We start from the raw sequence: 13410 nt of genomic DNA on the forward strand, positions 1-13410 counted from the left end.
CTTGGCATTGTGTTGAAAACCATGAAGTTCGTTAAAAGTGATTGCAAGTAAGGAAGCCTTCCTTCTTGGCTGCCTTAGGATGGAGTGGGCCAAAGGCAAGAGATTGAAAAGGAATGTGAGCTGCTGGAGAGGCACCCGGTGCATTTCTGCACTTTGATGTCCTGCGAAAAGAGTTGTGGCACTCCAACGCATCGAGGGCACAGGGAGTGTGTTAGAGACACAGGCTGTCATTGCCATCCAGTGGCAACGTGAGTTACTGCATGTTCAGCCACGCTCCACTCGCCTTGCCTGGGGCTAAATGAAGATTGACAGCTTGTCCTGACTCTTAAATGGAAAATAAAATACAATGACTTTATTTTGTTGTCGATTTTAACAATTCAAGATATACGGTAAGCAAACAAAAGTCATTTTTTAATTATCTTTCCTCTTCAGTTTGAGTTTTACTGTTTTGTCTCAAGGCTTGAGGGAGGGTGTGTTGGATGAATAGATTTGTAGGCAATGAATGCTTACTAATGTTTTTGAATTAATATCTTAAGTTCTTAAGGTTGACTCTAAATGACCAATCATGGATTGCCACTGATTTAAAAATTCGGTGATTCGGCCATTCTTTTTTCCACAGCATTACTAAAACAGAGTTGTACTGATACTGACTCAGAACAAAGCCATGATCAGATTGATGAAAGTTATCCAGATTAATAGGAAGGCTGTACATGTTTAATAAACGTATAAAGTGAAAAAGAAGAATCAGGCAGGGCAGAGATATTCTCCCCTTCGGTTCAGTGTGACAAGGCATATTTTATATTTTTCCATCACTTTGCTGCCCTCAGTGTTTATTCTATCCATATAAGAAACACTTCCATCTTCTGGATAGATTTCAGTGGAAGTCCCACCTAGGTTCCTTAGGTTTGATTTTATTACCAAGTTAAATTGCCTCACTTTTGGGGCACCTGGGTGGCTCATTCGGTTAAGCATCCGACTTTAGCTCAGGTCATGATCTCACAGTCCGTGAGTTTGAGCCCCGCGTCAGGCTCTGTGCTGACAGCCTAGAGCCTGTTTCTGATTCTGTGTCTCCCTCTCCCTCTGCCTCTCCCTCACCTGGACTCTCTCTGTGTCTCTCAAAAATAAACATTAGAACAATTTTAAATTGCCTTACTTTTCAGCAATTTTCATAAAAATATAATAGTATTATATTTTTTCTTCTTTTCCAGTGCCTTCCAAGAGCCGATGTCTAGATACCATGTATCTATTAGTCTGTGTTTCTCATAGATTTCGATAGGATTACCCTAGAAAAATGGTACAAGTTCAGTAATTTTTTAAGTAGGCCCCACGCCCAGCCTAGAGCCCAAGATGGAGCCTGAACTCAGGATCCTGAGGTCAAGACCTGAGCTCGGATCAAGAGTCATTCGCTCAAATGACTGAGCCATCCAGGCGCCCAAAGTCCAAAGTTCAGTATTCTTTTTATCCACCATTTTCCTTATTATGTAGGATTAATTCCTATTTTTTTTTCTGTTATGCATCTGTTGACATTTTATAGGCACTGATTTTCAATGTTGCATTGTTATTTGTTTTTAGCGGACTATGAAGAGAAATGAGATCTTATAAGAAAGATTGTGTTCCATATTTTTCTATGAGTAGAATTATGTTTCCTTAAAGTGATGACTTCTTGTGTGGAACACACATTTATGTTATTCTACGTGAATACAGATTTACAATGCATGGAAAGTAATCCACAAAACTGAAATAAAAATTGAGTTAATCTGAGATTGATTTCCTCAAAGTTCCTGCTAAGCAGCTGTAGGGGTCCTCTGGCAAAGAAATAACTTTCCATTTAAACTTTGGACCCAATGGGGCATCTGGGTGGCTCAGTGGGTTAAGCATCCAACTTTGGCTCAGGTCATGATCTTGCCCTCAGTGATTTCGAGCCCCATGTCAGGCTCTGTGCTGACAGCTCGGAGCCTGGAGCCTGCTTCGGGTTCTGTGTCTCCCTTTCTCTCTGCCCCTCCCCAGCTTGTGCTCTCTCTCTTTCTCTCTCTCTCTCTCTCAAAAACAATAAACATAAACAAAAAATTTAAACTTTGGACTCAGTGATGTCAGACTTTTCAACGAACTACGATAAAAACAGGTTAAAACAAGTTAAAAACGGGTTAAAAATACAAGAAAAAAACAGGTTAAAATAAAAACTTAAAAGCATATATAAAAGGTATGTATGTATGTATTGTATATATTAACACTTTGACTCACAATGACTCTCTTATATTAAAAGAACTTTTATAAAGCAGAATCAAACCTATAACTGAATGGAACATCTTCACGTATATTCATTGGTTAAAACAGTTTGAATGCTTTCCTTTAAGAAGAAAAAACGTTGGTATTTGTTATCCTTCTGTTTTTCTGTTATATATTGCTTAATATGTAAGCAAATGCTTTCTTCTAGAAAACTTGGAATGCATTCAAATTACAACAACAACAACAACGAAAAACCACCCTGCATATAATTTGGTATTCTTAAAAGCTCGATCTAATACACATTTTTTGTTTTTACTTGGGCTACATGTGTTTATCTCCTGCTGTTTAGGCCTTAAGTCTGCATGCTGAGCTATATTTGTGAGTCTATTTAAATAGACAGTTTAACTAACTAATCACTTATTACTACTCACATCAAAAATGCATGTATACCATGTCTATTTCTGTTCTGATCTCAGTTGCTGTTTTGGGAATATTTTAGTTTATAAAGTAAAACATTGGTGTTATTATTCCAGATCCAGTGTCATATTAACAGTTTAGGATTTTGTGATGGTTTTGTTTTCGGCACATGGAAGAAATACGGGGAGACAGCAGGAAGCAGAAATGAACAGGAGTTGTGAGGACAGACAGCAGAGCACTGCATCTAAATTTTGCCATTTGCCAGGAATTATTTTTGTGCACTCAGTGCTAACTATTCATCGGAATTTTGCAGTGTTGTTGATTTAAATTTTAGATGTCGACATAAGCCATTTTGATACTTTTGCAAATGAAGTCTGTCTCAAGGTTTGGTTTTGACTCAGACCTTTGAAGTTCTGAATTTAGGAGGTGGTCTAGAACTTTATTTATTTATTTATTTATTTATTTATTTATTTATTTATTGTTGATGTTTATTCTTTTTGAAAAAGAGAGAGAGAGAGAAAGAGAATGAGCGGGGGAGGGGCAGAGAGAGAGGGAGACACAGAATTCAAAGCAGGTTGCAGGCTCCAAGCTGTCAGCACAGAGCCTGAGGGGGAGACTCTAACCCACAAACCGAGAGATCATGACCTCAGTCGAAGTCAATTGCCCAACAGACTGAGCCACCCAGGTGCCCTAAGAACTCTATTTTTAAAACAGTACACAGATTGATGATGCTTTGACTTAGGATTTGTCAGCTTTATTATGGTGAGAAAGCATTACATTTCAGTAGAAACCATATTTGAATTCTGATCTCTTCCTAGGCTAGGGACATGCAGTACATAATCTCTGGTGATGCTGGCCAGTGGCAGACCCAATTCCTGGTCTGCCACGTGATTTTGAGGATCAATAACCAATCCACTGATGACCATTCTGTACTCCTAAAACCATTCTGTTCTTCACTTTCAATACAATATTCAGTATGTTACCTGAGGTAGACTACACTTTATTACCAAGTTGTGTCCAGCTTTGTGTTAGATGATTTTGCCCAATTGGAGACTGCTCTAGGGGCTCTGAACACATTGAAGGTAGGCAAGGGTAAGCCGCAATGTTCAGTAGGTTCCGTGTATTACATGCATTTTTGACTTCTGGTATTTTCAGTGTGGTATGGGTTTATCCAGACATAAACCCCCATTGTAAGTCGAGGAAGATCTATCCATAAATCTGGACCATTTTCATTCACTCTACAACTACACGTTGAGAAGTTACGGATCATAAGACGAAGTGGAGTGGTGTGTAAAAATAAGTCACCTAGGCAACAATACTCCAAAGATACTGGAAATTATATAGTGAGTTGGAGACAACCCTTTCAGAATTCTCCCTTTGTGTTTTTACTTGAAGCAGCTTCCGAGGATTCCTTACACAGTTCCTTCATAGGCCTGTGTTTCTTATTAACTTCAATGACTAAGGTCAAATATAAGCAAGAGAAATAATTTCACAAGATACCTTGATATCTACTTTAGGAGAGAAACAAATGGCAGAGAAAAGAACATTGCATTGAAAAGAAATTAATATTTGGGGTTCAGTGGGTTAAGTGTCCTGTTCTTTAGCTCCACACAGGTCATGATTTCACGGTTCATGGATTTGAGCCCCCCATCGGGCTCTGTGCTGACAGCAAGGAGCCTGCTACGGATTCTCTCTCTCCCTCTCTGCCCCCGCCCTCAAAATAAATAAATAAACATTTTAAAAGTAAAATAAAATAAAATAAATTAATACTTAAGTGATAATGTGTGATATTTGAAAATTTAAAAAGAAAAAGTTCCTACTGGGAAAAATATATCATAAATATGCCCAAATTTCCACATAAGACCTACTCTCATCACCAAAATTCATTTGATTTAACCCTCTGTTACTGATACACAGTTCTGATGGAAGTTGATATTTTCCTAAATTTACATAATGTTCTTCCATAGACAATTTGGTCTACTAGCAACTGCTAAAAGAAACCTTTAAGAACCTCAAGACAGCTGGTCCGAAATATGGAAAAATAAGAATATAAATAAGTAATGATTCATTATGCAAAAGACCTATGAAAGAGTAGTCACTGAAGGTAGAACATTGTGTCATTCTCTATGTTTTAGCAACTCTTGCAGCATACTTACAGTATTTCCAAAGTCGCATTCAGATGACAGTTTTAGAAATATACATAAAATGGAAGTAAAAACTGCTTTGCCAGTTAACAAAAATATACAAATACACACACACACACACACACACACACACACACACACACATCTGTTCTCATTCTCTTAGGCCAAGTGATATTTGGGGAAAAAAATTAATACCATAATATTTCTTGGTATTTCACTTCAATTAAAAGCTCAGTTAGCAAATTTCTGTCTTATATCTGACTTCATTTCCAGAGCTGCAGCTTTCAAAGATCCCTTCTGGGCTAGGGACATACAGAAGGGCTGGCAAACCTATCTGGGACAATGCATCACTATGAAGTCATCAGAAAACAGTGTAGTTTCCTATCAAAATGCACATTTCTCTTACATGTCATGTGAATAGTTTTTCCTAAAAGTGTAAACGGCATCATGTAGGAGAAGAAACACAATTTTTGGAGGAACTCTAAAGGCTTGCTTTTTATCTGATCTTGATAAAGAAGGAAAAATATCAAAGCACAACAACTGTATTTTTAAACGCCCACACAAATTCTATTCCCACCAATTCTCAACACTTTCAGACACGCAAAGTTTTAACACATAACCAATTCATTGCTGCCTTGCTTGATACATATAGCATGTTCTTCTGACAAATCCTCAGGATACCTGAGCATCAACATTACTCATAGACCTCAAAAATGACACGGGAGGATGTGAGAAATGCCCGCATTTTCCCCATTGCCTTTTACATGTCACAAAGGATATGGTGAAACACTTTTGATTGTGTTACTATGATGGGCTTTCCTCATTGTATCTAATGAGGAAGCAGAATCTGTTCAGTAAATTCAACAAGGAATGTGTAATATACAAATTTATTAACTACACCAGATGTTTGGAATAACAGACTTTGGGATACTAAGAAGTAAAGATAACCCAAGAATATACGAATAGCAGATTCTACCCCTAAGTCTGAAATAGACCACCCACGGAAGGAACCCATCTGGAATAGGACCCTGGACCCAGAGCTGAGATCCATTTCTCACTGGAGAGAGCATGGCTGTGGCCCAGCGGATCAAGGAGAAGTCTGCTTGGTTTCCATACGATCAGGGATCACTAGCAATCTGCCCTTTCAGGTGCCAGGGGGAAGTCAGCCATTGAGAGGTGGCCACATGAACCTCACTTAGAATCTGTCAGTGGGAAAAGTACACTTGGAATCCTCCCTCTGGGGGTCAGGGGAGATTGTACTCAAGGGGATATCATGCACTACTGGCTGCCATGCACTGCTGAGGGAGTGTTCACACTGGAACCACGAAGAATAACCCTTTCTCCACCAGGTTCCCTTTAGTGCCCCCACTGAAAAAGCTTTCTGATGCCAACTGGCAGGGGAGAAACAATTAGAAACCACCAGCAGGGCAAGGAAGAGTTTATTTGGAGCCGAAAGGCAATAGATTGGCAAATTAAGTAACCTTACTTAATTTGAAAATAATGCTGTCATTACCAACATCCTACACCAGAGCAGTGTATTTGTTACAACTGATGAACCTACACTGATACCTTGTTGTCATTCAAAGTTCATCGTGTACATTAGGGTTCACTCCTGGTATTGTCCATTCTATGGTTTAGACAAATATATAACGACACGACATGATAATGAGAAATACAAATGTGAGGGCAGAGTATATGGGAAACCTCTGTACCTTCCACTCAATTTGCTGTGAACCTAAAACTGCTCTAAAAATTAGTCTATTAACACACACACACACACACACACACAGGTAAAAAAATGTCATGAGTGAATTTTTTTCTGAACCTACAATTGTGATACCGCTGTAATATAATATGCAGTGTGTGTTCATTTTAAGAGTGGTAATTGAGATTTTTTTCATTATGAAGACTGTATATGGTAGAGACAGGTAAATTATACATTCATCGCTTCTGAGTTAATAATGGAATTTTCAGGGCACAGGGATATTCCAGTAAAGACTATATTTCCCAGACATCTTTGCAGCTAGGTGGGGCACGTGACTACGTTCTGGCCAATAGGACGTGAGACGGAGGAAAAACTACAACTTCCAAGTTACAACTGTCAAAGAAGTGGAAAGACACTTCCTTCCCTTTTCGCCTTCTATCTGGTTGGCAAGTAGACCTGGTAATGAGCACCATGGATCTTGAAAATGAAGGTGATTTTCTAAAAATGGTGAAACAACAAGAAAGAAGGAGTCTGGGCTCATGAGGACTTTTGCCAAGCAGAGTTGCCACATGAGCTCAAAATATATGTGAGAGAAAAAGAAAGAAACCTTTATTTTATTTAAGCCACTATTATTTGAGTCTTTGACATAATACTGTTTAGCTTTTCCTATCTCAGCACATACCACTGTTGACTAGAAAGTTAGCAAATTGTTAAATATAAAGCAGCACAGATCTACTAATTAAAACAAAACAAAACAAAACAACACTTTCACATGGAAAACTACCATGCAAATGCAAACCCTGCAAAGGTTTTCAACAAAGTGAAAATAGTTCCCTTGGCAACTTAGAACCTATTATATCCATAATCACAGTTGGTTTCCTGAAAAATTATTTTTATCTGGGCTTGAAATCTAATGATAATTAGTCATGGTTTATCAAAGAAGTTTATTATATTGTCATTTTCAAACACCAATTCAAATTCAAATTCACCGAGTTTGATGCCTGGTCTTGTAGGAAAAAACATGGAAAATTGTGGTTTTGTTATTAATACAATACCTTTTCCAAACCTTAATATCTCAATAAGTAAAACAAAAGAAAACAAAACAAAACAAACTATTTGGGGAAGGACAAAGTTTTCAAAATTTATTTTTTTTTGAAGTAGTGTTTGAAAACCAACTATTCCCAAGGCTTTATTTTTCCCCTGAGGCTTTATGATGAGTTCTATTGCATAATGATATAGCAAAAGACATTTATTTGTCTTATTTAGTATAAATTATCATCTGAGCCTTAGAGACAGGAAAATGATAATTACACATGCTCAGATAAAATTCTCTTTTGTTGTTTGTGTTTTCAAATTGGATGCAGAATTACCTAATTTTAGGTAATTGTTGCAGAATTTATTTAGAATTATGGCACATGAAATTTTTTTTTTTTTTTAATTTTTTTTCAACGTTTATTTATTTTTGGGACAGAGAGAGACAGAGCATGAACGGGGGAGGGGCAGAGAGAGAGGGAGACACAGAATCGGAAACAGGCTCCAGGCTCTGAGCCATCAGCCCGGAGCCTGATGCGGGGCTCAAACTCCCGGACCGCGAGATCGTGACCTGGCTGAAGTCGGACGCTTAACCGACTGTGCCACCCAGGCGCCCCAACACATGAAATTTTTTTGATAACCATCCTGCTTCTTAAATTAATTTTCTTTTTTTTTTTTTTTTCAACGTTTATTTATTTTTGGGACAGAGACAGAGCATGAACGGGGGAGGGTCAGAGAGAGAGGGAGACACAGAATCGGAAACAGGCTCCAGGCTCCAAGCCATCAGCCCAGAGCCCGACGCGGGGCTCGAACTCACAGACCGTGAGATCGTGACCTGGCTGAAGTCGGACGCTTAACCGACTGCGCCACCCAGGCGCCCCTCTTAAATTAATTTTCAAGATACATCTTCAATAGAGTAGAAACTTCATTTCTTTCAAGTATCTTTTGTATTACCAACCAAAATATAAGTGTAGATTTGGGTGATGGAAAATGATAATTCAAAATAGATCTACATCAATTAACAAAATGCTACCACACAAAAGTCCCTTCACACAGGAGACTTCGTAGTTTAAAACAAACACTGAAGGCATATTAAGATAGTTTTAAATTCGAAGCATATATTTCCTTGTCATCAGACCTAGATTGGGATCAGTTTCCACTTTTAGCCAACTGACCAATGAAAAATTAGTCAACCTCTCTGGGCTGTAGTTTCATCATGAAAAATTTGGAAGATATCATTTATTCCATAAACATTTAAGTGTACATAGAAATACTACCCTAAACCTATCACAATTCCTGATGTGGAATAAACACAAAACACATGACAATTTTCTTTCACCACCCTTTCATTCCCTTGGACTGAAAATGCTCAGGTTTGATGCCTTGGTCCTCTTCCTTTTAAACTATAATTGCCTTTTTTTCTCTCTAATGTATACTCATCACCTTTGAAGTATTGCAAAATCTAAATTAGCAGGTTCAGAATTAGTAAGATTCTATTGAATTTTCTGAAGTCATAGATTTTAGAATTACTCTTCCAAATAAAAGGTGGCTTTGATATTCACCCTGTATCAAATTTTAAAATTTTGAGGATGAATAAAAGATTGTTTAGTTGTTGACTGTGATGACAGTTTTATCAAGTTCAGATGGATTATCTCTGGCCTTCTCAAGACCTCAGTCAGGAAAAAGTCTTGAAGAATGATGTAAGAACAGAAAAAATTTAATAGACATTGTTGTGAACAATACTCTACAAGGTAAAACTCCTTCAGCATAATTTGTAGCTTCAATGTAAAGTGTATTCATACACTTTTATTCTGCAAAAGAAAGTAATTTAAATATTTATAAAATGTGATTTACATGAAAATACCACCCTACTTTTCATTTACTGTTTGTGTGTTACATTTGCTGTTCTTGTGTCATTCAAAGTTGCCTTCTTTAAATATACATTTGGAAACAAATTATATTATGATCCAAAATACAAAAAGTAAATACAATGTGGAATGGGGGAGCCTGGCTGGGGAAAAGTGGCGAGAGTCACAGTGAAAAGAGCAAGCTCGTTGCATTTTCACACGAAACTACTGAGCAGGCTTATTTAAATCTATTTTCCTTTATGAATTATACATGGCTATCATCACCGAGTTACACTCCCAGGGTGAAAAAAAATTTTTTTAAACGACAACTCACTGATAAGCTGTCAAATGGGAAACATCCACTCATGTCTTCAAATCTGTAGTTGATTTTTTTATTAATATTTTAAATGATTTTCGGGAAATGCATTTGGGTTGCCTTTGACTTTCCAGGAAGAAGTATGTGAGAACGCTTGATCCCACTTTTCACTTTCAATAGATATCAAATCTGCATATGTGGTTGTGAAAACAATGAAAAAAAAAAAAGAGTGTGTTCAGGGTCTTTTTGCAAAGTACACCTTGGCTTTTCTCCTCTCACGTGCCTGGGCCGGCAGGTGAGGCTGTGCAGATGTTTGCCTGCAGGTGGATCCTGCTAATTAGGGAACAAACTAGGCAGTGGAAACCAATCTACAGGTATTTTCAGGTAAAACTGTTGAAACAACAAGTCTATGGAGTGATTCGCACTGTTTGAGTAACTAGAAAGTTCTTAGCTTTTGATTAAACTCACATGTAGAAGAGGTGGGGACATCAAAAGGCAGCAGTGGTCTCATAGAAATGTCTCTGGACAGAAACCCCTAACAATAACAACATCAAAAATGATCATTATAATCATCACCATAAAGAAAAACAGTCAGCAGAAAGTTAACGCTCATTCAGGAAAGGCTTTGGGACCCTGTCTTTGTTACTAGCAGGGAGCCAGTGTTTTCCAGAAGAGCAACAATGGCAGTGAAGCTTCACAACTTGTCCTTCTGTGGCCCCATCTTCTAAGGACACAAATTCCTAACAGAGCGGTCTCATCCATCATCTAAATTATTTGTTTACAAAGTACACCAAATATTTTCTGCACCGGCTTACAGGGACATAATTCCTGCCCTAAAAGGCTTCATCGCTACCCTTGGAAATGCTATTTCTTACTTTCCTGCTCTGTGTAATGGACAGACACGGGTGATTTCCTGGTCTGGCAGCCAGAAAAGAGGGGACAGCCCTGACTCTAAATAAAAAATATTTTAAAAGTCATATGATCATAATTTTGGACAGCAGCATCTCGGAGAAGCCTATCTGTATTGCTTCCTATTTAATAGGCTATCCTCCAACCTTTTTATAAAAGAATGAAGGACAGAAAATTTTAGAATTTCAAGTTCATCCAAATGGCTACAGAAGGTTAGTAGTAATGATTAAGCACACTCAAATAGTAGAAAAGTAGAAATGTGAGTTCACAAACCGAAATATTCAGGGATAAGTATGTATTGGATTCAAGGTATTCAGAATATATCTGTACAGTGATATCAACATATATGGATCTATGTATACACACACTCATACCATTCAGAAATAGCCTTAAAAGGGGCGCTTGGGTGGCTCAGTCGGTTGAGCTTCTGACTTCGGCTCAGGTCATGATCTCACTGTTCGTGGGTTCAAGCCCCGCATCAGGCTCTGTGCTGACAGCTCAGAGCCTGGAGCTTGTTTCAGATTCTGTGTCTCCCTCTCTCTCTGACCCTCCCCCACTCATGCTCTGTCTCTCTCTGTCTCAAAAATAAATAAACATTAAAAAAGTTTTTTTTTAAAAAGAAATAGCCTTAAAAGAAAACTGGCATTCAAATAGTTAAAACTAACCAGAGCTTTATCAATGATATTCCCAAATACGTAGATTGAGAAATTGCTATCAATGCCTCTTTGGTTCATTGCAATGCATTTAGACATCCGTTTTCGTTCATGTAAAATTCTATGATAGAGCACATAAGTTCAACCAGTGTGAAATCAGTCCTTGGTTTTTCAATTACGACTGAAAGTCTGTCTCTCCATGTGCAAGGAAGAAATTCCTACCTTGTATACAAAAGTGTGAGATGTGATAAAAATGGTTGCATTAACATATGCACGTCCTATATTTTGAAATAAGCTTTTTATTTAGACATACTGAATGCTACATTAGCTCACATAAATAACATCTCAGAAGATGATAATCAAAAAGGGTGTCTGTAGTATGTCCCATTATTCCCTTTGGAGGTTTTCATGCATTTAACGAAACTTCTCATGTCTGCTTTTCAAACAGATGGGGTGAAGTGACTGAGGCCCTGGAATTTTCTGTGGCCCAACCGAGATGACCCTCAGTGCTGAGGGCCCCCAAAATAACAACCATGATGATCATTTGCCCAAGTTAGCACTAATGAATCAAAAGACGTCTGAATGCCAGTCCCATGCAAGTTGATTATACGAACAGAGATATACTTTAAGAACTGTCCTTCCTTCTTAACCTGCAGCTGAATTCATGCAGTGTTTATACATCTAGGGGTAGTATTTTGATTAAAGCTGCTGCTGGGATTACTTGAAGAAGCGGGTAGACTAAAGAAATAAGTTTTTGTAAGATTCTCAAAGTTACAGACCATTTAAAATGTATTAAAATCTTTATAGATATTGAAGTATTTTAAAATACATCTACTTTAAAATACATCTACTTATTCATTCAAATAATTATAACGAATTACCAGTAGTTAGCAAGCCATTTCTATCTTCTCTTATAGTCACTGGCTTTACGTTTCCTTCTGGAGTGTTTGTAAAGGGCAACAATGATCACCAATGAGAAAAGTAAGAGTGTGTGCAGTGAAACCTTGAGACTATGGTGAGAATTTACTTGTAAATTTGGAGTTTGATGACTTTAGAGTTCTGAGTGCTGAGATCTTTTGTTGGATTTCCTATCTTTGATTTGTACGTTGAAAATACTACTGGAAGCAGCAGGGTGGCTCCGTCAGTTAAGCATCCAACTCTTGATCTGGGCTCAGGTCACGATCTCACAATTCATGAGATTGAGCCCGTGGTGGGCTCTGTGCTGACAGTGCAAAGCCTGCTGGGAATTCTCTCTCTCCCTCTTTCTCTGTCCCTCCTCTCTCTCTCTCTCAAATCAATAAACTTTTAAAAAAGAAAATATTACTACTACTACTAATATGTGGGGGGACAAATGCCTCCTTAGAAGGAGGGGGACTCTGCCTGAGGAGATGTCCTTCATAGGTTAACTTGGGAGAGGCTGAATATATTTCGCATGTACATCTTGGGGTTGAGAAGGTGGATGGTGGTAGACAGAATTCCAAATTCCCATCACCTGGAAAACTGTATAATCCCCTCCCTTTGAGCATGTATGGGATAGGAGAGGGCTGTGAATATGATGGGCATTACTCTGTAATTAGGCTACATTTATAGTAAAGACGAAAGGATTTTGCAGATGAATCAAGGTCCCGAATTAGTTAATTTGGAGTTATTAAAAAAGGAGATCATCCAAGGTGGGCCAGACTTAATCAGGTGAAAGACCTTAAAACAGGGACTGGGTCCTTCCTGAGTAGAAAAACACTCTCCTCAGGCCTTGAAGAAGCAAACAGCAATGCTGTGACAGCAGCCTGACCCATGTCTTACCTGTGGTCTTGTGAGACCCTGCGCAGTGAGCTCAGTGAAAGCTTGCCTGGACTCTTGACCCATGGAAACCGTAGGGTAATGAATATGTGTGGTTCTAAGTCGCTAACTTTGTGGTAATCTGTTGTGGGTTAGTGGAAAACTAAGAAATCTACCGTGAAAGCTCATGAGGGCTGGAAATCATGACTATGGAGTATGTGGAACATAGTAGATGTTCAACAAGTGGTGCATGTTACCCTGTTCACCATTCCTGGAAAGCTGAAGTCCTATGGTGACGCAGACTCGACATGCCAGACAGGAGTAAAGGCAAAGTTTTAAGTGACTAGAAGGAAGAACTGAATGTGGAGAAGGAGGGAGAACTCTG

The sequence above is a fragment of the Prionailurus bengalensis genome, chromosome B4 (genome assembly GCF_016509475.1).
Source record: "Prionailurus bengalensis isolate Pbe53 chromosome B4, Fcat_Pben_1.1_paternal_pri, whole genome shotgun sequence".
Lineage (NCBI taxonomy): Eukaryota > Metazoa > Chordata > Mammalia > Carnivora > Felidae > Prionailurus > Prionailurus bengalensis.